Source organism: Vombatus ursinus, unplaced genomic scaffold, assembly GCF_900497805.2.
Source record: "Vombatus ursinus unplaced genomic scaffold, bare-nosed wombat genome assembly UNPS02014804.1, whole genome shotgun sequence".
Lineage (NCBI taxonomy): Eukaryota > Metazoa > Chordata > Mammalia > Diprotodontia > Vombatidae > Vombatus > Vombatus ursinus.
This window is the reverse complement of record NW_020954582.1, coordinates 5,596,078-5,620,425: the sequence shown is the minus strand read 5'-3', so window position 1 is coordinate 5,620,425 and position 24,348 is coordinate 5,596,078. Positions and strand designations below refer to the sequence as shown.

General features: G+C 36.9%; 1 pseudogene; it reads left to right on the top strand.

Moving 5' to 3' along the window:
- Positions 1 to 6,795: 6,795 nt before the first annotated feature.
- Positions 6,796 to 10,687, top strand: LOC114051647 (annotated as a pseudogene).
- Positions 10,688 to 24,348: the final 13,661 nt, after the last annotated feature.

Below are 24,348 nucleotides of genomic sequence, written 5' to 3'. Positions count from 1 at the left end.
CTATAAATATATTTGTACAAATAACACATCTGGATTTTCCACTTCTTCCATTTCTCCCCTAGTCCCTGATATGAATTTTTTTTTGTCATTTCAACAAATACTTTTAACAATAATTTGTTGTGAATATCAAAATGCTTACAAAACTCCAAGTGTGATGTTAACCTGAACTATTTGTGATGATTACTAGTATCATTATCATTTTGCTATGTGTCACAGGAAAAGTCATTTAAATTCCCACAGCCTCAGTTTCATTATCTGTAAAATGGGGGTACTAACAGTAACTATCTCATGTGACTGTTTTGAGGGTCAGCTGACAACACACATAAAGTCCTTTGCAAGCTTGACATTATTATAAAAATAGGAGTTATCGTTATTATTATTGTTCACTTGAAAAAATAGTTTGCTTCTCCAGTAAAGAGACAATACTTTCATCTGATATTCTTACATTATTTTACTGAAGAAAATTTTCACTGACGATACGAGAAATGGACCCCTATCTTTTTCTTTTAACTGAGACAATTTCATTGTCACCCATATATACCAATTCAACAGAACAAAACAGGAAACTCCCCAGGATTCAGATTATAGCCGGATTCGTCATTGCTTCTTTGTGGTGTCTTCAGTGTTCGCTGACCCAACAATAGGTTAAATGCTGCTAGCTCAATTGAAGAAGAAAACTTTTCTTCTCATTGCTGGAAGATTTGTCTTATTATGCCTTTCAGCCTAGTGGCCCATAACATGGTATTTGGTTCCATTTTCTACGCATGCTGTTTCCAGAACCCCTCCTGTTTCCAAGAGGAAAACAAGGCTCAGCCGGGCTTGAATGGAAGCTGGAATTCTCTCCTCAGTGGAGGACACTAATGTGAACATAAAACAAATTTAAAAGCCAAAATTGGATACAGCTGTTCCCCACAGAGTTACTCAGCACTGTCTGCCATATGTAGCTATCTCTCTATGTGTGTGCCCTCCTTGCTTGATTGAAAGCAGACTAATGAAATGGCCCCAATCTGATCTATCAAGAGGAAGGAAATATACTCTAGTCATATGAGTAACAAACACTAAGGAATTCATTTCATCCCTTTCACCCAATGACAGTCATTTACAAAGCAATATAAGAATCATCCACCAGATATATATATAGATATATATATAGATATATATACATAGAGTGTGTGTGTGTATGTGTGTGTGTACGTATGTATAGACACATATATACACATGCACGTACTTGTGTATGTGTGCATGTATGTGTATTCATATGTGTATTGCAGATATGATATATACATATATGTATATGTGTGCATGTGTATAGTTATATATATATGTATATATATATATATATATTTATACACACACACAGAAAGTGAGAGTCCAATGATAGAACAGTAATATATTTCACATATGGTCATTATATATGAAAATTAGGTTAGAATTAGATTAAAAAATAATTATCATGATACAAGGCATGCAAAACAGTCTTTAATAGGTTCTGTTTTAGGGTCGTATTGGATTACTTTGAAATAGGTCAACATAACATGGCATTTTCCTTTGTAGTGTGTTGGGAAAATGCACACACACATATATACAGTTTTTGTTACTCCATTTTTGTGGATCAAGATGACCTCCACAAATTAGGGTAGGCAAAGAAGACAACTGGACAAAGTTTATCAGATTGACAATCTACGCCAACCTTCTTTCCCACTTCATCCATAAGGAACTGTGTTAAATGCCAGTGATACAAAGAAAGGCCAAAAAAGCCCCTACCTTCAAGAATTTCAGATTCTAAAAGAACAAAGTTTTTACAACTATGCAAAAAAACAAGCTATATACACTTTAAATCAGAAAGAACCAAAAGAAGGGATGAGAATCAGGGTGACTTGGGAAATACTTCCAGAAGACAATCAGATTTTAGCTGGGATTTGAAGAAGGCCAGGGAAACCAAAAAGCAGAGATAAGGAGGGAGAACATTCTTGGAATGGTGGACAAAAAGAAAAATCTCTCAGAGTCTGGAGAAAATAGAATTTTGGGTTGTGCAATGTTGTCAGTGGGCAACGCTGAAAAGAAAGTCAGTATCTTTGGGGGAAAAGAAGCTTTCTCTAGGGCTTAGATCAAGTCATTTATAAAGTTATTTGCTTGTTGATATTTTTAGACTCTGTAAACCCAGCATTCCTCTGTCAAATAGCAGAAGATGAGACAAGGTCTGAGGGGACACTTGAACAATTAACAATTAAAAATTAGTTGTTTTGGGGCATTGAAAGGAGATTATAGAGATCATATAGAAAAAATACATTTTTAATAGCTAAAAAATGTTTCACGGACAATTCTCCAAACCATGACTTAAAAGGAGAATTGTCAGCAGTATTTCCAAATAATGGTCCTTTAATCATTGTTTGAAGACCTCCAAATAGGGGGAAAGACCTACATTAGTCCAGGAAAGTAATTTCTCAAGGTGAGTAAACATGCCTAAAGAAGTTTAAGAATTTGTTTAATTTCATGCAGCTAAGGAGTAACACTTGCATCCATTCTTCAAAGCTCTTAATTCAGCTCACTTTCAATGACTACCCATTCCCCAAACCTTCTAACTGGAGCTGTGCATGAGAGTACACAGGTTCATTCTGGTTGCTGACCTTGCTTTCTGAAAGCTCTACTTAATTGGTTGGTTGGTTGGTTTTTAAATGAAGACAACTTTTCTTTGAAAGAATGCAGATGGTTATATGTGGATCTCAGGTGCTGAAATGATTATAGGATTGTGAGTAGGTCCAAGAATCCGGAAATAGTACACAATATGTATTTTTTTTCTTTCTTTTTGTTCATTAGAGACAAGGAATGAATTCTAATGTTGATTAGAGTATCAAATGTCCCTGACTCTGTATGGTACCACAAAAGAGTAAAAATTTATAGCCAGAGCTATAACCAGTATTGGGTCACTGGGGCATTCTTTGTAGAGTTTTGAAGTTACTTTTCCTCAATGCATCTAATTTTACTTGGCTCCTGCTGTATAACCTACCAACGGTACCTGAAGATTTGAAGGCACTGCTAATATTCTGGGGAGAAGTGAGAATCCTCTGATTCTAGAAGTTCACAAGGATGTCATCTGGCAAAAAGAAATGAAGAGAAACAAAAATCCCCCAATACCCCACCCTCACCCCAGTCCCCTACCCCAGTGATTCTCTCTCACAGGCTTGGGTGAGGTTCCATCTTTCACTTTCTGTTCAGGTGCTGGAATAACCTAACTGGGAATTCTTGAACTTAGCTTTGATTAATTGATTGATTAAATAGAGATGCCTAGGCCTTTTTATCATTTAGTTCATGCTTCTGGTTTATTGACCCAACTGAGCTGTTCTCTAACAAAGGTAACCCACTTAAGTGGTATAGGATAATTGAATCACTCAATGGACATGTATATGTACATAATTATATGTGTATTATTTTCCCTCAATAAGTCAGTGATTTTTTGTTCTGTTTTGTTTTCTTGCCTTTTTGCTGTATCCATAGTGCTCATTGTGGTGTCTGACACACAGTAAACGATAAATGCTTCTTGACTGATTGATAAAACGCTGCTTGATAAAAATCGTTCAGAAGATTCATTTTTTTTCTTTTTTCTAAATAAGATTGGTTATTGATTCATGGATTCCTTGCTGTAATTCCATAGCTTTGACTTGTTCCAAACTTCAAAGATCTATATACCATAGGAATGATAGCATTGTCAAAACTCTTTAGCCTGGCAAAGCTTTTAACAAGGCATCCCTGCCCCGGACAGACATCTTGCTTTCATTCTTTTCAAACGGCACCAAAACTAACAAAATATGAGGAAAAAGTGTCAGTTACTCAAGAAATGGGAGGTCAGAGACTACACATCACAACTACCTCTTCCCAAAAGAGTAAGCAAAGTATCATCCCTTGGAAGGAAATCCAGTTGCCTGTGGATCCAGCAATCTCATGCATGATAACTAGCAGCCAAGAAGTGGGCTGCCAGGCATTTATCATGAGGATGCTTGGCAGAGTCTTCCGCTTTAATCTTTCCAGTTGATCATCCATGCTTCCAGGGATCATGAAGTCTAGCTTCTCAGGTGGGCTTATTCCTACAATGTCAGGAGGTTTGCTGTACTGACACATTCAGATGAGTCTCCCCAAAATTGAGCTTATACAGGAACTAACGATACCTAACGCATCCTTCATAATTGAGTAACTGTACTTTAGTATAAGGATCCACCAGTCAGTTAGATGCTCATCAAGCATAGGATAAAAAGAATTAATGGAATAGCAATTCAATCAACAAACATTTATTGTGATTACTATGTATCAGACATTGTGCTAAACTGTAGGGATAGAAATAAAGGCAAAATGAAAACTGCAATTAAGCACCAGTCCCTGCCTTGCAAGGAGCATCAATTCCACAAAAAAAGACATATACAAATAACAAGGTACACAGACAATATACAAAATATGTTAAAACGTAATGAAAAAGAAAGACGTTAGTCATCAGGACCAGGGATTAAGGATACCTCCTGAAGGTACTTTTTGAATAGAGTCTCGAAAAAAAAGCAAAGGAAGCTAAAAGGTGGAGAAGATTCAGCAGAGCCTTCAAGGGATAGGATACAGCCAGTTACAAACGCATGGGTAGACATGAGAAATGGAGTGTTGTGTTTGATACACTGAAAGTAGGCCATTGTAGTTGTATTGTAGGATACATAGAAATGAATAATATATAAAAGCACTGTATAGGTAGGAAGGGCCTAGGTTTTGAAGAACATTAAATGCCTAAGAAAAGATTTTATATTTGATATTGGGGATAATAGTGAGCCTCTAGATCTTATGAAAAAGAGTAACATGATATGACATAGATTTTATAAAAATCACTATGGCAGTTTAGTAAAGCATGGATTACAATGAGGAGGGTATTGAAAGTTGGATTGGAGCACAGCCAAGATGGCAGAGAGAAGCCAAGAAGTTGCCTGAGCTCTCCCAAGTTTCCCTAGCAAACAACATTAAATCAAGCCTCTAAAAGAATTCTGGAGCGATAGAATCCACAAAAAGATAGAGTAAAGCAATTTTCCAGCCCAAGATAACTTAAAGGGACCTCAGGAAAAACCTGCCTCACTTGGGTAAAAGGGGTGCACAGCCCAGCACAGACAGTGTCCAGGTAAGCTAGTGAGAGGCTCTTAGCCAAAGCATATATAAACAATCAAAGTCCTGAAGACCCAACTCAACAGACCAGTGGCACAGCAGGCCAGCTATGAAGCCTCCAGCCCAAGTGAAGAAGGAAAACTGTCAACCCTGAAACCCAGGGTATAACAGGTATTGCTAGGTCAGCCCACTTGAAGGCAAGCTGCCTGTCCCAGAGGCACCAGAGTAGAAAGCCAGTGACAAGACCCTTGGCCCTATTGCAAGAAGCTTGGGACAGCACCCCCTATGCCCCAGGAGCAAATCTTTTTTTTTTTCTTTTAATGAGCAAAAAAATAAAGAAGAGCCGTAGTCATACAAAGGTACTATGGTGACAGGGAAGATCAGAACACAAACTCAGTAGAGGATAACACTGTCTAAATGCCTACGTGCAAAGACTCAAATTGAATATGAATTTGTCTCAAGTCCCAAAGTCATCTTGGAAGAGCTCAAAAAGGATTTTAAAAATAAATGAGAGATATGCAGGAGAATTATGAAAAAAGAGTCAACAGCTTAGAAAATGAAGCACAAGAAATGACTGAAGAAAATAACTCTTTGAAATATAGAATTGGCCAAATGGAAAAAAAATCCATTAAAGAAAACAACTCCTTAAAAGTAGAATTGGCCAAATGGAAAAGGAGATAGAAAAGCTAATTGAAGGAAATAATTCCTTTAAAATTAGGATTGGGGAAGTGGAAGCTAATGACAATATGAGACATCAAGATCAGCTAAACAAAATCAAAAGAATAAAAAAAATAGAAGAAAATGTAAAATATCTCATTGGAAAAGCAACTGACCTGGAAAAATAGATCCAAGAGAGATAATTTAAGAATTGTTGGACTATTACATTAAAGCCATGATGAGAGAGAGAGAGAGAGAGAGAGAGAGAGAGAGAGAGAGAGAGAAGGAAAAAAAAGAAAAAAGATGAGAGACTGGATAGCATCTTTCAAGAAATTATCTAGGAAAACTGCCCTGATATCCCAGAACCAAAATAATCATTGAAAGAATCAACCAAGAGGCTTCTAGGAAGATAGTGCAGAAAACAGTGAACACTGTTGCTCTCCCATATTCACCTCCCAAAAACCATAAAATAGCAGCACAGAACTAGAATGACCAGAACCAAAAGAAAGATGGGGTACAGCAGTCCATATTAGCCTGGGAAACTTGAAGGATTTCGCAAGAAAGGTCCATCTCACTCAGCTAAAAGAGGAATGCACTCAAAGACAGGCAACATCCCAGCAAGCCAGAAGCAAACTGCACCTCCACAAACCAGTGGGTGAACCTGTGCCCTGGTGTGGTGGAGGAGACAAAATGCCAACACCAGGACCCCCGCATGCCTTATCATAGACAAGGGAACAAGCAGACTTTAGCTCGGAGAACCAGCATGTACTTCAGCCCAACCATGAGCTGATATCCTCCAGCAGTTGGACCTCCATGTGCTGCAGTATAGCCCCAGGGAAATGAAGAAAAACCTCACCTGGACTCAGCACATGCCTGCTAACACCACTAGGACCCCAGCTCAGCACCAGGCAAGCTTCCAGATTCCTATAGCCCCCAGCTATTAGCACCTGAGGCCCCGGCATGCAATGTCAATGACCTAGCCCCTGCCCCCAGCACAAGAAGCTTGGGACCATGCCGCCTGTGCTCCAGCTGGAGAGCTCAACTTTAAAAGCCAGGAAATAGGCAAGCAAGATAAGCAAAAAGTAAAAACAAACATTGGCCAGAGAGAATTACTATGGTGACAGGGAAGATCAAAATGTGAACTCTGAAGAGGACAACGTTGTCAGTACACCTTCATCTGAAACCTCAAAAGAGAATATGAATTGATCCTTAGCCCAACAGACCTTGTTGGAAGAGCTTGTGGAGGATTTTAAAAGTCCCATAAGAGTGGTAGAAGAAAAATTGGGAAAAGAAATGAGAGATATGCAAGAGACAGTCAACAGATTGGAAAAGGAAAGATAAAAATTGAGGAAAACAACTCCTTAAAAAAATAGAATTGGCAAATATGTAGTTAATGTAATAGAAAATGTCAATTCTACTACCAAAAATGTATTCTATAGAGCTAGAAAAATAATAAAATTCACCTGGAAGAACAAAAGACCAAATGTATCAGGGGAATTGTGAAAAAAAGAAAACAATGCAAAAGAAGGTGGCCTAATCATACCAGATATAAAACTAGATCCAGCAATCAAGAAAACTATTTGGTACTAGCTAAGAAATAGAGTGCTGGATCAGCGGAATAGATTAGGTACACAAGACACAATAATCAATGACTAAAGTCATCTACTGTTTGATAAACCCAAAGACTCCAGCTTCTGGTGTCCATATTATTTTGAGAAAAAGAGAGATAAGGGAGGAGGGATGTAATATGAAAGAAAAAGCAGAGCCAGTAATATACTGGCCGCACGCCGACCTTCTGCCAGCCGTGCGCCAGTACCCACTCCTTCTATAAGGAGTACACTACCAGAGCCTTACCCACACCCGGGTCTTCGGTCCTCAGCCGGATCACCACACAGAGACGAGCCATGGGAAGGCACCAACACCAGAGTTTTATTCAGAGGCCAACACAGCAAACCATCATAGCAAGTCCAAGCAGCAAGGCCAGAGCAACAGGGCAGGAGCCAGGGGAGCGTGCACGTGTGTGATCTGACCACGCTTGTTCCTAAGTACCTACCTAGCCCCTCCTCCCCAGCCCGCTACTAGCCAATGATTGTAGGGTCAGAAACCGGAAGGGGCTGTCTGAGTTTAGCACACCAAGGGGGAGGGAGTGACGTAGGAGGCTAGGATTGGATACAGGAAGGAGGCATCTGGGATTGACGCATGGACAAGAGTACGTGACCTAGGAAGTCAGATAGTACAATTTAGTCTCTTTTGTTTTCAGCACTTCTGATAGTCCTCTCCAAGCGGCTGCCTGTAGGCAGGCCACAAAATCCGGGAAGGGTTTATCAGGACCTTTTTTAATCTTGGTCAGGGAGGGCCTTTGTTTCCCCAAAGCCTGAATCTTACTAAAACCCGTAGGGCACATTGGGAAACAGCTGCAAACACTGTATTTAGTGCCTCTTTTAACTCCTTAAACTTCTTCCATTCTAAAGGGGCCCAGGTCCTCCCTCTGTAGGTTAAGTGTGGGGGAGGGGGCCGTCCCTCTGCGTGGCTTTCCTTGCTACAGTTTCCTGCTCTCTCCCGGCTACTGCTCTCCTGCTCCTGCCCTCCTGCCCGGCCTTGCTTTCTTTTCTCTTGCTTATTTTCAAATTCGCTGTTTCCAGTGACCTCTGTTTCACTCCCTGAGTCTGTCTCACTCCTAGACTCTTCCTCACTACTGATTTCTGCTTCTTTCACTCTTTTATACACTTCTTTCCCTTGCACCTCCCGATCCGGGACCTTACCAAACAATTGTCCCATCCTCCTTCCTTAGCCCTATCGGCTAAGGGTCTCGTCTCTCTTCCCGCAACCAGACCAGCTGGTCCACGGGGCCTCTGGCCTATTTCCTCCGCCCCACGTTGGGCACCACTTATACGGGCCGCACGCCGACCTTCTGCCAGTCGTGCGCCAGTACCTACTTCTCTTAAAAGAAGACAAAAAAAGAATAAAAATATATTACTAGAATCACAACACATCACATAAGCACATTGGAAAGAGATACAGCAATGATGGGAAACACATTGGATAAGGAATTAAGAGGTCTAGGTTACTTAGAGATTCCAACATCTCTCACTCAATAACTATTTGATCTTACTCAGCTCATTTCAACCAATGAGCTATAAACATCTTCCCTTTTGAAAGCAAATAACCATTGTTTGGAAAGTCCCTTTCAGGTGCAAAATTATATCATTTTAGGAATGTCTCTATTCTGATCAATGATGAGAGAAAACGAAAGTGATAGAACAAATGCAATTTAATTATTCCTCTCTTTTTTGCCACTATTTTAATGCCTCACCTGGACCTAGGCTCCCTTTCCTTCAAAATGAAATCATTGGCTCTGACTTTTCTTACAAATATGATCTGAAGAAAAGTAAATGCTTTCAGTTACTTAAAACATTCAAAGTGCAGTCATTTCTTCACAGCCATGCCAAATGAGCTGCTGTCACTGAGTGAATAAGATAATCCTGAGCACTCGAGGCAGAGAAGGTTTTGTGGTGAAGGTCTGTCTGGAGCTTGTCCTGGTCCTGCTCAGGTGATGAAGGCCAACATTTCTTCTCAGAATGTAAAATTCAAAATAGTGCATCAGGCATTCATTTCATCTATACCTATGAAGGCAGACCAAGTGGAGAAATATTTGCTGAACTTGGATCAGAGGATGAAGTAAAACTAGCACTGAAAAAAAAAGACAGAGAAACAATGGAACAGAGATATGTTGAAGTATTCCAGTCAAACAACATTGAAATGGGTTGGGTGTTTCAGCATACTTGTCCAGATAGTCCTGGCACTGCCAATGACGGCTTTGTGTGCCTTCGAACTTAAACTCCTGTTTGACTGTGGCAGGGAAGACATTGTTTTGTTTTGTTCAGGGTTGGAAAATCATGCCAAATGTGATGCTATTGCTAGCGGATTTCCACGGGAGGAGTATGGGGAAGGCCTTCGTACAGCTTGCTTCACAAGAAATAGCTGGAAAAGCTTTAAAGAAACACAAGGAAAGAGTAGAGCACAAATACATTGCAGTTGTCAAGATCAGCTTGGTAGAAGTTCATACTCATTATGATCCTCCTTGAAAGCTAATGGCTATGCAGTGGCCAGGTCCTTATGACAGGCCCAGGGCTGGCAGAGGTCATAACAACATTGGGAAGGGAGCTGGGTTTGAAGGAATGAGGAGAGGTGACTGAGGTAGAGGTTGTGGAGACTAGCATGAGTACAATGGATATAATAATGGATATGGCTGTTGACTGTCTAGATTTGGAAAAGACCTCAATGCCCATTTTTCAGGTATGTCTGATCATGGATATGGATGTGGTGAGTCCACTTTCCAGAGTAGAACAAGCCGTTGTGTGTGCACATGAGAGAATTACTTTAGAAAACTACCAAAAATTGTATTTACGACTTTTTTCCTCACCACTTAACCCTTCTCTCGTACACATTTGGAATTGGACCCGATGGCAGAGAGATTGCAAAAGCAGATGCAGAATTTGCTACTCATGAAGCTGCTGTGTCAGGTACGTCAAAAGACAAAGCAGGTATGCAGTACAGCTATGTAGGACTCTTCTTGAATTCTGCAGCCGGAGGAAGTGGTGGTGCTTATGGGAGCCAAATGACGGAAGGCATAGGTTTGTCAAACCTTTCCAGCGGTCCAGTTACCAGCAGTTGAGTGGGCGTTGTGCAGGAAGTTATCATGGTTAAAGCAGTATGAGCAGATATGACCAGGTTGTACAAGAAAAGTCCAGTGATTTTTCCACCAAACATTGCATAAAGAGCCAAGGAATAACAAACAGTTGCTACTTACGGCAGCCGGAGCTGCGCATCTCTGGGAATGAAAGGAATGGCAGTGATGTCGGGCCTGTCCAGTAAGAGAGGCGAATGGGGAATGCAATCCTGATCACTGACTAGCAGTCAACTTCTTTTTTTTAAAGAAAAACAAACAAAAAATGAAGTTCAACAGTTTTGCAATACAACCTTGTGATTTATGCTTACCGTAAATGAAATCAGGATTGTTTTAAAAACTTCAGGTTCAGTATTTTTGAACACAGGAAAACATTTACCTAGAATGTAATAACAAAGTTGAGTAAAGACTCTAACTGTTAAACAATTTCAGCCTTTCTCAATTTTCTCAAGGTAGTTATGTTGTAGGACTGTATTTAAGCAGTAAGTGGATTTAGGTTAAAGCAGTTTCAATTATGTTAAATGTTGCTTTTACACCACATTACATGGAAGATTGTTTGAGATGCATGTTGGGAGACATGCTTTTTTTTTGGTAAAACAAATATAGAAAATGTGTTTGTGATTGAAAAGTGAAACATTTGGCATGATTGTTTTAGATTATTTCATTTACTTGCCTGTGAGGCATGTATGTTTAAGCTTTTTTCTTTTAAGTTAATGGGGAGAATTTTGTGATGCAATAGGGATATCTTAAGATTTGATCTTGCTGTTTGTATTAAATTCTGAGGCTTTGATTTAAATCTATCCTTGTGTTGTGATTTCCTTTTAGGTGCATTGAGCTAAGTGAAACTTGTTAAATAAATCTTCCTTTCAAAATAAAAATTCAAAGTACTAAGTGAGTCCTTCAAATTGACTCCTTTATGTAAGTATAAAATGGATAGATGCAACTTCCTGTTATGGCATGGAAATGGAGCCTTTAAGAATGAATATTTCAGGTGCATCTAGGTGGTGCAGTGGATGGAGCACCAGCCCTGAAGTCAGGAGGACCTGAGTTCAAATCTGGCCTCAGATCAAACACTTGACACTTATTAGCTGTGTGACCCTGGGCAAGTCACTTAACCCCAATCGCCTTTAAAAAAAAAGAATGAATATTTCAGTTAGAATAAATGGAACATTCTAATTAAATTATATAAGTAAATTCTTGGTGATTGGATAAGATAGAAACAACTTTGCATCTATTGGTCTGCCTAAATTAATTCACTCCAAAGAAATATTCTTCACACTTAAGTTCCTCATTCAGTGAGTTGCTGTACACATTGCCAAATGAATTTTTCAATAATTTATATGAATACATTATCAAGTATTCCTGACCCCCTGAGAAACTAAGGCTTTGGCATATACATTAAGAGCCTTTGGGCAAATGATTGCTTCTAACTTTCTTTGACATGGTAGGGCCAAGTATTGCCATAAATATATAATCTAACTGTTAGGTGGTTCATTCCTTTTTCATTTATTAATTTAATAAGATCCCAGAATTTTACAGTTCAAAGGGGCCTTAAATACACACTAACTATAGGATTACAAACCAAGGGTTAGAGGTACCTCAGGGTTGTATAATCATAGGATCACAGACCTATGACCTTAGATCAATGATCATAGACCTATGAAGAGACCTCAGAGATAATCTAGTCCAACCTCATCATTACATACGAAAACAAAAACAGAAGCTGAACCCTGAAGAGCTTAAGGGATTTGGTGAAAGGTATAGGTGTAGCACAAGGGTGTGGAATCTGCAGCCTGGAGGCCACATGTGGCCTTCTAGGTCCTCAGGGGCAGTCTTTTGACTGAGTCCAAGTTTTACAGAACAAATTCTTTTATTAAGGGAATTTGTTCTGTTAAGTTTGGGTTCAATCAATCAAAGGGCCACACTTGAGTATCTAGATGGCCTTGAACCTGCAAGCTCCCCACCCCTAGACTATAGTAAATATCAGAGCCATAATATGAATACACGTCCTTTGTATCCATGTTCTGGGCTCTCTCCACAGTTTTATACTGACAAGGATCCTTGTGATGGTATACCTAACAAAAGGTTACTCAGTCTATCTTTTATGCCCTCCCAAGCAATGGGCTAAGTAGAGTAGAAATATTTTGTTATGTTTATTCCCCATTACAGAAATCCCTTTGCCACCATCACTCAGCAACTTCTTGTCTTTTGAAGTTCACTGTATTTACGTTATCACTTAATCCAACTATGTGTACCAACCATCTACTAATTTTCAGGTAATTGTCTTTTCTTTCTCAAAGACTTCATTTTGTTTCCCTGTTTTCTTTATCCCAACCCCTGGCTTTTAATGGATATAATACACTTACAAAATTTCATCAGACAACTTGGCCTTTGAATTGATCAACCCTTTAAACTCTCATGACATCCATCCTTGGTGAATCACATACAACTGTTTCACCTCCATCATCAAGATGTTCAGAATTCCTTTGGCCAGCCATAATTTCTTATCCTTTAATTTTTTTCCCATGCAACATTCCTGACACTTTGATGTTCCCTTATTATATTTCTTAATCCCTTCACTCTAATGTTTCCTCCCAATGCATCCCCCATTGCCTACCCACACTTTCGTCCCATCAAAATCTCGACCCATGGTTGACCCAGTACTTAGTGCTTAGCACACAGCAGGCACTTCATAAATATTTATTGATCGACTGACTGACCAGTGTAGGCATACCCTTTCAGCTACTATTGATTTCCATGAGCCTAGTCACCCCTTTATAACCTCTTAACATTATGTTTTCATTTTTAAAATTGAATAAATTATAGAGGCCATTAAATCCAATGCCACATTATTACAATGAAGAAATAAATACAGGAATGGTTGAGTGTTTTGCCTAAGGTAACACACAAAGTACCTATGAAAGGCAGAATTTGAACCAGTTTCCCCTTTTACATAATCAGGGCTTTTCTTCTCCACTAGATTTCTTCTCCTTGCATACCAACCCCCTGCCCTTGTTTCCCAGGACTATTCATATTCTGTTATTCCATGATTGACAGTCACTGTCCACACAGCATGCTCTAAACGTCTTGCTCTCCTACAGCTACAGGAGCTACCTCTTCACTTGCCTAATTAAGCCCATTCTGAGAATTCCGAACAGCATTTTTTAAAATTCCTCACTCTCCTATATCCACCTTCTGCTGTATGGACTTGTTCCATCATCGATATATTTCTTTGCAACAACAACAACAAAAATAAACTAAATTGCTTTATAGGTAGTATCGTGTGCTTCTACATTAGTCTATTGAGAAATAAAAACAACACTTTTTTTCCTCCCAATTGGAATTTTTTACTTTTGTGTCTCCAGAATATTCTCCTGAAACAGATCCCACTGCTTATGGACTGATTCCCTTGGTCGTGGCTTAGTCCATGGGATCCCACCTATGTTCCCTATGAAACTTCATCATTTTTTATTCTCAAAATGTGATTTGCATGTGAGATGCTGCCTGGATATACTCTCTTCTATCAAACATTTTAGAAAGAAGTAATCGCTTCCTCCTCTCCCACCAGGAGTTCTCATTATTTCCACTAACAGCAAACAATTAGATTTAGCAAGAAGTTATTGACTTTTTTTTTAAGGAAATAACTTTGAGAAACTATCTGAATGAAAAAAGTACCCCGTAAGTGCCAGATGATGCCTTTGGGGCTACGCTTGTGATCTACTTTCCAAACTCCTTTTCTACTCCTATTATCTGTTCAGGTGGTCTGGAGTATATGTCTATGATGGAATCTCCTCTGATTCTCACCCCAGTGATCTTCACTTAACTAATCTTTCTCATGCTTATCTTTTCTGATTCCTGTATATGCTCACGTGATCGTGTTGTCTTGACAGACAATGCAATCTCACCCCTCACTTTCTACCTATCTTATTTTTTCTTTTTTAATATCATGCCCAACCAGAAATATGTTTCATGAATGGATTTCATTCTAAGGAGTCTTAGGGATATATGAGCTCAAACGTACCCCCCTTCTTATTAAGATGTTTAGCTACATCTGTTTGCTACTGACTCTTCTCTCGGATTTTGTGTCTTGTGACCCCCATGATGTTTCAACTCCCGTTCTTCTTTCTTTGCAACCACTATCTAAAGTATCTAACTTTGGTGATATACATAGTCTTATCTTTCTCATCCTTTTCAGTTTAAAAGTCCTTCAGTTAGAATAGCAAGATAACAGACAGATATATTCTTGTTACATTTATCCCATCTCTGTCCAGAAATTCTTCACCCCTGTATCTTAAGCTCTGGAATACAAGTCAAAACTTCTTTCTTAGTTCCTGCCTTCTTCACCAGTTTTCTTTTACAAGATGCTCTTTTTTTTCTTTATCTCTTGGTTTTGCAGGGGTGGGAGTGGCAACATTGAGGAAATTACAACCTGTGCATCTGTGGTCCTCAGTTCCTTGTCCAGGATTCATAATTAATGGTGATAAATGTTAAGTTCTTTCAGGGGTTTTCATTTGTGCCCACATGGGTCACATTACTGGGTAGCTGTCATCTGTTTTAATAAGTCTTGGACTCTGTTATAAATGCCCTCACAATACAGCACACAACTCTGCCATTGTTATCAGGTTAACAAATAGTTGTTTCAATATCCCTTTTAATAAGAAATCGCCAAGTAATACTCTTCTCACCATCCTCTGCCTCATACTTTATAATTGATCTCTCTCCTGACAGCTTCTATGACTCAAATTTATCATTCTTTGGAGGTCAAACAGCATTTACTTAAAACTACTCATAGGCATTTATACTTTAACCCTAAAGACCTACTTAAAACTTTATAGTGAATAAATTTAATTATTCATTATTAAATTAAATTCTATATTTTATTATTTATTAATAAAATTATTTAACATTTAAAAAAAAACTTCAAACCAGTTACTACTCTGGGTACTATGGAAGATAAAATGAGGAATAATTTCGTTTAATAAAATAATCATTGGCTGTATGTTTATTATGTGAAGGACTCTGGTAGTCACTAGTTAAGGAAAATAGTTTAGTGAGATGTAATTGCTGACATCATGGAGCTTAAAAAAATAGAAAACAAACTTTAGATCAAAGTTGAGCTGCCCCTGAATAGTTCTGTGTGTACTGGATGGATGAAGGGAAGCTCATTCCAGACATGGACAGTGTGAGTAGCTAAATAAAATGGATCAGTTTTTTTTTAATGACTCATTGCTTAGTACTTTGAACTTCTATTAAAGCAACATGGTTGACAGAGGCCATGGAGCAACATTTCTCAGGGTGAGTTTAAACAAACCAGATGACAGTATGCACATATTCTCACTAGTTCAAGAGCAAGCACGCACTGCCAGGGTAAAACAAATGAGAAGGGTCCAAGAAATGAATTACATTTATCCCAAAATCTAGGGAAATCTAGAGGCTGCTGAATAGGGAGCAGCATTCCTGGAGAATTTCAAAAGTAATTACTTGAACAGCAAAATATCATTCTTAACATTTGTAGCTTATTAATAAAGGGAATAGGAGACCCACTGTCTGATAAGTAGTTAGAAGGTAGGATTTATATTTATCGCTGTAATATCGATATTTTAGGTTATCACCCAATATATTATTTCTCCTTTTTTGACCACCATCTTGCATTTCTACCTTCCTTTATATCCTAACCTAAGACCATTCTGGGAGGTTTCACTCATTAGACACGTAATTTTTTTTTTTAAATCTCTGTGCTTCCTTAGAATCTTTATCCTTAAAAATCTTCATTTGTATGTGTTTGGGTGTATTTTTTGTCTGTCTATACATACACTCGCACAAACCAGATTCCGTGAGTAATGAGAAGTAGAAATAAGTGCTTCAGTGGAAAGATTATTGAGTATAGCCTTGGACAAATCATTTACCTGTTTGGGACTCAGTGTCTCCAACTGTACTCTCTGTTTGAGCTAGATGACCTCTAAGGTAACCTCTAGCTCTAAATTCAGAAGCCCACAGGCAGTACCTATTGCAAATATTGTATTCCAAGTTCCTAACATATAGTTATACACCTCAAGAACAGTTGATGTGTATTTAATATTCTATCCTATTCAATTGACAAACATTTGTTAAACACTTTTTGTATCCAAGTTGAAACGGAGCATGATAGAAGGGATAGAGCTGTTACTGAAAACAGATTTCAAATTCAAACTCTAACACATAGAATCTGTGTTACCCTGGGCAAATCACATAAATTCTTGATGACTTAATCAAATCTGTATGACTATTAGATACAGAGCAATTTCCCATATGCTTTGGTAGAGGAAGTTTCCCCACAGGAAATTCAATTTGTCCATAAAATCATAGGTACCTGATAATGATAATGACAATGATAGTGATGGTGATGATGATAATATTAACATTTTATTTGAAATATAATTTCTACCATTACCATTCTCAAAAACTCTCTCTCTCTCTCTCTCTCTCTCTCTCTCTCTGTATATATATATATATAAATTTTCTAAGGCCTGGTGCTACTGCAAGGGAAACAAAGACAAAATTCAAAAGTTTCCTGGTTTCAAAAGTTGACACTCTTCTCTGAGGGAGACATAGCATAGACATAGATAAATAAGTGTAAAACCTAGAAAAGAAATAAATTATCCAAAAGGGAAATGATACTATTAATACCAGATATCAGGAAAGGCTTTGTATGGAATGTAAACATTGAATTGAGATTTGGAGGAAGCTAGGACATTTAAAGATATCTGCTAGATCAAATGGTAGATGAGAACTTATTTATTTTGTTGGTTAGGGATGAAGGTATTAACATACTACATCAAGGTATCCCATTCCTATCATAAATAAGGTTAATTTCACATATAAATCAGAACTATAGTGATCATAACAAGTGTCAAGACAAACTCATGTCAGTCTTTCAATAGTTGAGATAGAGAGATAAGTAACTAAAAGATGAGAGATAGAAGCTAGATAGAGAAATAGACCAATTGATAGAAAATAAATAAGTTTTCTCAGGGTCAGGAACTCAGGAAATTGCACATATTTATGAAAGTGTAAAAGGAGATTTCTCTTTCTGAATAATATTTTATTTTTCCAATTACATGTAAAAACAATTTTAACATTCTTTTTTTTAAATTTTGAGTTCTAAGTTCTCCCCCTAACTCTGTCCTTTCCCCTTCCCTGAAACAGTAAGCAATTTTATGTAGGTTACAAGTGCAATCATGCAAAACATTTTCACATTAGTTATATTGTGAAAAAAAGACAAAGACCAAAACAATAATAATAATAAAAAATAAAGTGAAAAATAGTATACTTTGATTTACATTCAGACTCCATCAGTTCTTTCTCTGAAAATGGATAGCATTTTTCCGTTATGAACCCTTTGGAATTGTCTTAGAATGTTGCAATGCTGAGAATTGCTAAATCATTCACGGTTGAAAATAAAACAATATTGGTTACTATGTACAATGTTTTCCTCATTCTGATCACTTCACTTTGTATCAGTTCATGTAAGCTTTTCCAGGTTTTTCTGATATCATCCTGCTCATCATTTCTTATAGCACAATATTATTTCATTATGCTCATATACCACAACCTGTTCACCAATTCCTCAATTGATGGATATCCCCTTAATTTCTGATTCTTTGCTACTGCAAAAAGAGCTCCTATAAATATTTTTTGTTCATATAACCCCTCCCCCCATTTTATCTCTTTAGGATACACACTTATGAGTGACAGGGTATTCCCCAAGCCAAGACCTTTGCCCATTACCCCAAAAGCATTTGGGTCCCATTTATTTGAGGTGGGAATAACGGAGTATAGGCCCAAGACAAGACCTTTGCCCCTTACCCCAAAAAGAATTTGGTTTCCATTTGTCTATAGAATCTCCTTGAACTCTCCCATTTGGTAAAGGATGTGTCTAGCTTTCACTTGAGGCTACAATCCTATCAACTGGCCTTTGTTTATGGCCCACACCCAATCTCCCAATTCTTTGTTACACTTAATTTATCCCAGCCCTCTATTGACTGTTACCTCTGGATGGCCCCTGGCCACTTCCCACCCTTGATCCTATCTAGTCTCCATTCTTGACCTCCCAGTCACTCCCATCAAGATCTTCCCTAGACCCCTCCTCCAATCACCCAAGCTTAGTGTCAACTCCCATCAAAATGCCCCTTCTCCCAGACTCCTCCTGCGGTCACCCCAAATTACTTGTCCACTCCTAGATCCCTCCCACAGTTTTTCTGTGTATAAGGTATATCTTGTCTCCATTAATGTGCTCAGATTCTTAAAATCTGACCTGTTTGCATTAGTGATGCATAGGCTTAGATTCCTTAAGAGTCTTGCCAATATGGCAGATCTTTAATAAAGCTTGTCTTTGGCTGAAAGAAGACTTGTGTCAAGTCCATTTGGGCAGGACCCACGTGTCATGATTTTGGAATTCTAGCACCCCGAAACCTCTGAACCTCAACAGTAATGTTATTGCTACATCAAAGGATATGCACATTTTTTAGTTACAAATTGGTCTCTAGAATGATTGGATCAGTTTAAAACTCTACCAGCAATGCATTAGTGTCCAAATTTTCCAACATCTTCTCCAACATGATCATTTTCCTTTACTGTCACATTAGACAATCTGATAGGTATGAGTTGAAATTTCAGAGTTGACCTAATTTTCATTTATCTAATCAGTAGTAATTTAGAGAATTTTTTCACATGACTATAGGTTGCTTTGATATCTTCTTTGAAATCTGCCTGTTCATATCTATTTACCATTTATCAATTAGGCAATTACTTACATTCTTATATAATTGACTCAGTTCTCCATATATTTGAATAAGGTCTTTATTAGAGATACTGCTATATTTTTCATAACTTTTTGCTTTCCTTCTAATCTATGTTGCATCTGTTTTGTTCATGCAAAAACTTTTTTTTCACTTACTAATAATCAAAATTATCCATTTTACATCTCCTAATGCTCTCTGTCACTTAATTGGGCATAAATTCTTCCCTTCTCCATAGATCTGACAAGCAAACTATTCTGTGCTCCTAATTTATTTATAATTTTACCCTTTATGTCTAAATCAGGTACCAATTTTGACTTTATATTAGTATACAGTATAAGATATTGTTCTATAACCTAGTTTCTGTCACACACTTTTCTAATTTTCCCAGCAGTTTTTGTCAAATACTGAGTTCTTGTCCCAGAAGCTGGAGTCTTTGAGTTTATCAAATATTAAATTACTATGGTCATTTACAACTATTCATTGTTTACTTAATCTTTTTCACTGATCCACCACTCTATTTCTTAGCCATTACTAGGCTGTTTTGATGATTACAGCTTTACAATAAAGTTTGAAAACTGCTATGTCTAGACTACCTTCCTTTACTTTTTTTTTTCATTAATTCCTTTGACATTCTTGACCTTTTGTTCTTTCAGATGAATCTTTAAATTTTTTTCTAGCCCCATAGAGTATTTTTAAAGTAATTTGATTGGTATGACATGGAATAAGTACATTTATTTAGGTAAAATTGTATTTTTTTTAATATTGGCTTAGCTAACCCTTGAACAATTGATATGGTACCAGTTATTTAGATCTATATTTGTGTGAAAAGTGTTTTATAATTGCGTTCCTATAGTTTCTGGGTTTGTCTTAGCAGGTAGACTTCCAATATTTCATATTATCTATGGTTATTTTAAATGGGATTTTTTCTTTCTATCACTTCCTGCTGGACTTTGTTGGTAATATATAGAAATGCCAATGATTTATCTGGATTTATTTTGTACCCTGCAACTTTGGTAAAGTTGTTAGTTATTTCATCTTACATGTTAGTTGATTCTCTAAGAATACCATGGTATCATCTTCCAAGTGTGTTTGTTTTATTTCGTCACTGCCTATTATAATTCTTTCAATTGCTTTTTTTTCTTTTCTTATTGCTATAGCTAACATTTGCTAAACAATAGCAGCAATAATAGACCTATTTGCTTCACTCCTGATTTTATTGGTGAGGCTTCCAGTTTATTTCCATTATAAATGATGTTTGCTGATGGTTTTAAATAGATATCACTTATTTTAAGGAAAGCTTCATTTGTTCTTATGCTTTCCAGTATTTTTAATAGGAATAGGTGTTTTATTTTGTTTCTGCATCTATTAAGGTAATAATCATATGATTATGTTGATTTTCTTATCAAAATGGTCAATTATACTGATAGTTTTCCTTATATTGAACTAACTGCATTCCTGGTGTAAATCCTATGTGGCTATAGTGTATGATCTAGCTGTAATATATATTGCTGTAATCTCCTTGCTAGTATTTTGGTTATAATCTTTGCATCAATATTTATTAAGAACAATGATCCATAGTTTTCTTTTTCAGTTTTTGCTTTTTCTGATTTAGGCATCAGCATCATATTGATGTCATAAAAGGAAATTGTAGCACTCTTTGCCTATTTTTCCAAATAGTTTATATAGTATTTGAACCAATTGTTTTTTTTTAGAAGTTTGATAGAATTTACTTGTGAATTCATCTGGCCCTGAGGATTTTTTTCTTTGGGAGTTCATCAATGGCTTCTCCAATTTTTTTCCACCTAAGATGGGATTATTTAAATATTTTATTCCTTCCTCTGTTAATATGGAACCTTTTATAAATATTCATCCAATTATCTGAGATTGTCAGATATTTTGTCATACATTAGTCAAAAAAGCTCCTAAAATTACTATAATTTTCTCTTTATTAGTGGTGAATTCACCCTTTTTATTATCTTCTTTCTTTTTTTAAATCAAATTGATCAATGGTTTATCTATTTAATTGTTTTTTTAAATAAAATCAATTATTAGTTTTATTTATTGTTAAAACATTTTTCTTCCTTTCAACTTTATTAATCTCTCCTTTGATTTTCAAGATTTCCAATTTGGTGTTCAATTGGAGATTTTTAAGTTCTTTCTTTCTTTATTTTTTTAATTTGCATATCTAATTTATTGATCTGTTTTTTCTCTTTTTTATTGATGTAAGCATACAATCCCCTAAATACTGCTTTGACTGAGTCTCATAAATTTGAGTATATGTTCTCATTATTGTCATTCTCTTTAATTAAATTATTGATTGATTTTTTTCTATGATATGTTCTTTGACCCATTCATTCTTTAGGATTAGTTTATTTAGTTTCCAATTATTGTTATTATTTTTAATCTTGGGGCTATCTCCAGTTATCCATATCTATATCTTAACACTGGACCAGATGGCTCCAGAGGAAAAAAGTGAGGCTGGTGTCTTTATACAGCCCTCCCTCATTTGAATCCAATTCACTCGCAAGTGATGTCATCACCTTCCTGATGTAGTGGGCCTCTTTGAGAACAAAGGACAGAGTAACAGGTACAAGTTTTAATCTATCTTTCCATGGCCCTTTATTACATGAAATCAGTTGTTCCTGAAGTGGATGATGTTGCCCTCCTGAGGGGCATTAGAACCATCTGGGGGGCAGTAGTAGCCTCGGGTGCAATTAGGGGGAATTGAACAAAAATAAGCGGGTGGTGGAAGCATAAAGAAAGAAGATAAGAAAATTTTGAAAAACTACTTGTACATGTTTCTTCTGTTGTATAACAGAGTTAAAGTTATAGTTTTTATGTTGTTTTCCAAATAAACACACAAATTGCAAGTTATAACTGATCAGTGGTCAAGTTCACTGACAGGTCTTAACAAGCAAGTGTTAGCAGGCTAGCGTGTCATGCATTGTTGGGAAGTCCAGCATTAATTGGTAGAAATATGTGTATGTAATGATTTATTTACAATACAATAACATACAGTTACATGATGCAATATTGCATCATCAAAATTTCAATGCAGGAAAAAAACAAATTTATAAGAAATTATTAAATTTAAGATGTGTCTTTTTTAATATCATATCTTTAACTTAGAAAAATAAAAAAAATCATTAAAGGGTTAACAAAAGTAGATTTCCAGGGGGACAATGAGTAATTTTTTTTTTTAAGAGGGGGTGATAGGCCAAATAAGTTTGGGAAATTCTGCATTCAATTATTATTGCATTATGATATGAAAGTGATACATTTAATATCTCTAGGTTTGATTATTAGGTTTCTATGCCCTAATGCATGGTTAATTTTGGTGTAGGTGTCATGTACTGCTTAAAAAAAAAAAGTATGTTCCTTTCTATACTCATTCAATTTTCCCCAGTCATTTATCATATCTAACTTTTCTAAAATTCTATTTACCTCCTTAACTTTTTTCTTGTTGATTTTTCTTAGAATTATTTAGTTCTGAGAGGAGAAAGTTGAGATCCTTCACTAGTATAGTTTTACTGTCTATTTCCTACTGTAATACATTTAACTTCTCCTTTAAAATTTTAGATGCTGTGCCACTTGGCACACATGTGTTTAGTATTGATATTACTTCATTGTCTATGGAATCTTTTAGCAAGATTTAGTTTTCTTTCTTATCTCTTTGAATTAGACCTATTTTTGCTTTTCTTGAGATCATGGCTGCTATGCCTGTTTTATTTTTTTTTGTATGTTGTTTTGTTTTTGTTTCAGCTGAAGCATAATAGATTCTCCTCCAGCTCCTTACCATTATTCCATGTGTCTCTCTGCTTCAAACAACATATCGTAGCATTCTGGTTTTTAATCCACTCTGCTATCTGATTTTGTTTTATGGATGAGCTCATCCCTTTCACATTCACAGTTATAATTACTAATGGTGTAATTCCCTCCATTCTATTTTTACCTCTCTCTCTCTCTCTCTCTCTCTCTCTCTCTCTCTCTCTCTCTCTCCCTCTCTCTCTCTCTCTCTCTCTCTCTCTCTCTCTCTCTCTCTCTCTCTCTCTCTCTCTCTCTCTCTCTCTCTCTCTCTCTATCCCTCCCCCTTTCCCTCCTCCTCAGTGTTTTGCTTTGACCACTGCCTCCCCCATGAAAAGGAAATTTCTAAGGTGAAATTGCCACCCCAGTGAATACTCATTGCAAAGAAGTAAGATTTTCATTTAGTTACAGGTGGCAAGACCAGAGGACATGATTATAGTGTGATCTCCTTCATTCTGAGGCAAATCCTCTATCTGCTTCTCCATAATGTATCTCTTGCTAAGTGTACTGATTTTAATGAGATGTGTCTAAGGGAATAGATTCCAGAGTAAATCATAAAATCCAAGAATTAGAAAGAATCTTAGAGGCAATTGAGGTCAATCCACTGCCTAAACACTGAATTTATCCCATAAATCTTCTGATAAAGTATTCTCTAGTATACTTTTGAGAATTAAAATATGTCCAAATGCACTGTTGTTGGAGACATAAACTGATCCAAACATTCTGGAGTATAATTTGGAGTGATGCCCAAAGGGCTATAAAACTATGCATACCCTTTGATCCAGCAATGCAACTACTAAGTCTGTATCCCAAAGAGATCATAAAAATAAAGGGAAAGAGATCTATACAAGGATATTTATAGCAGTTCTTTTTGGGGTGGCCAAAAAAGGGAAATTGATGAGATGTCCATCAATTGGGAAATGGCTGAATAAGTCATGGTATGTGAGTGTAATGTGCTGTTAAAAAAAAATGATGAGCAGGATGATTTCAGAAAAAAACAAAACAAAACAAAACAGGAAATACTTAAAAGAACTGATTCATAGTGAAGCGAGCAGAACCAGAACATTTTACACAGTAATAGTAATATTTCAAAATGAAGAATTGTGAATGACTTCACTATTCTCAGCAATACCATGATCTAAGGCAAACCCAAAGTGCTCATGATGAAAAATGCTATCCACTTCTTGAGAAAGAACTGATGGAGTCTGAATGCAGACCAAACCATACCATTTTTCTTTTTCTTTCCTTCTTTCTTTCTTTCTTTCTTTCTTTCTTTCTTTCTTTCTTTCTTTC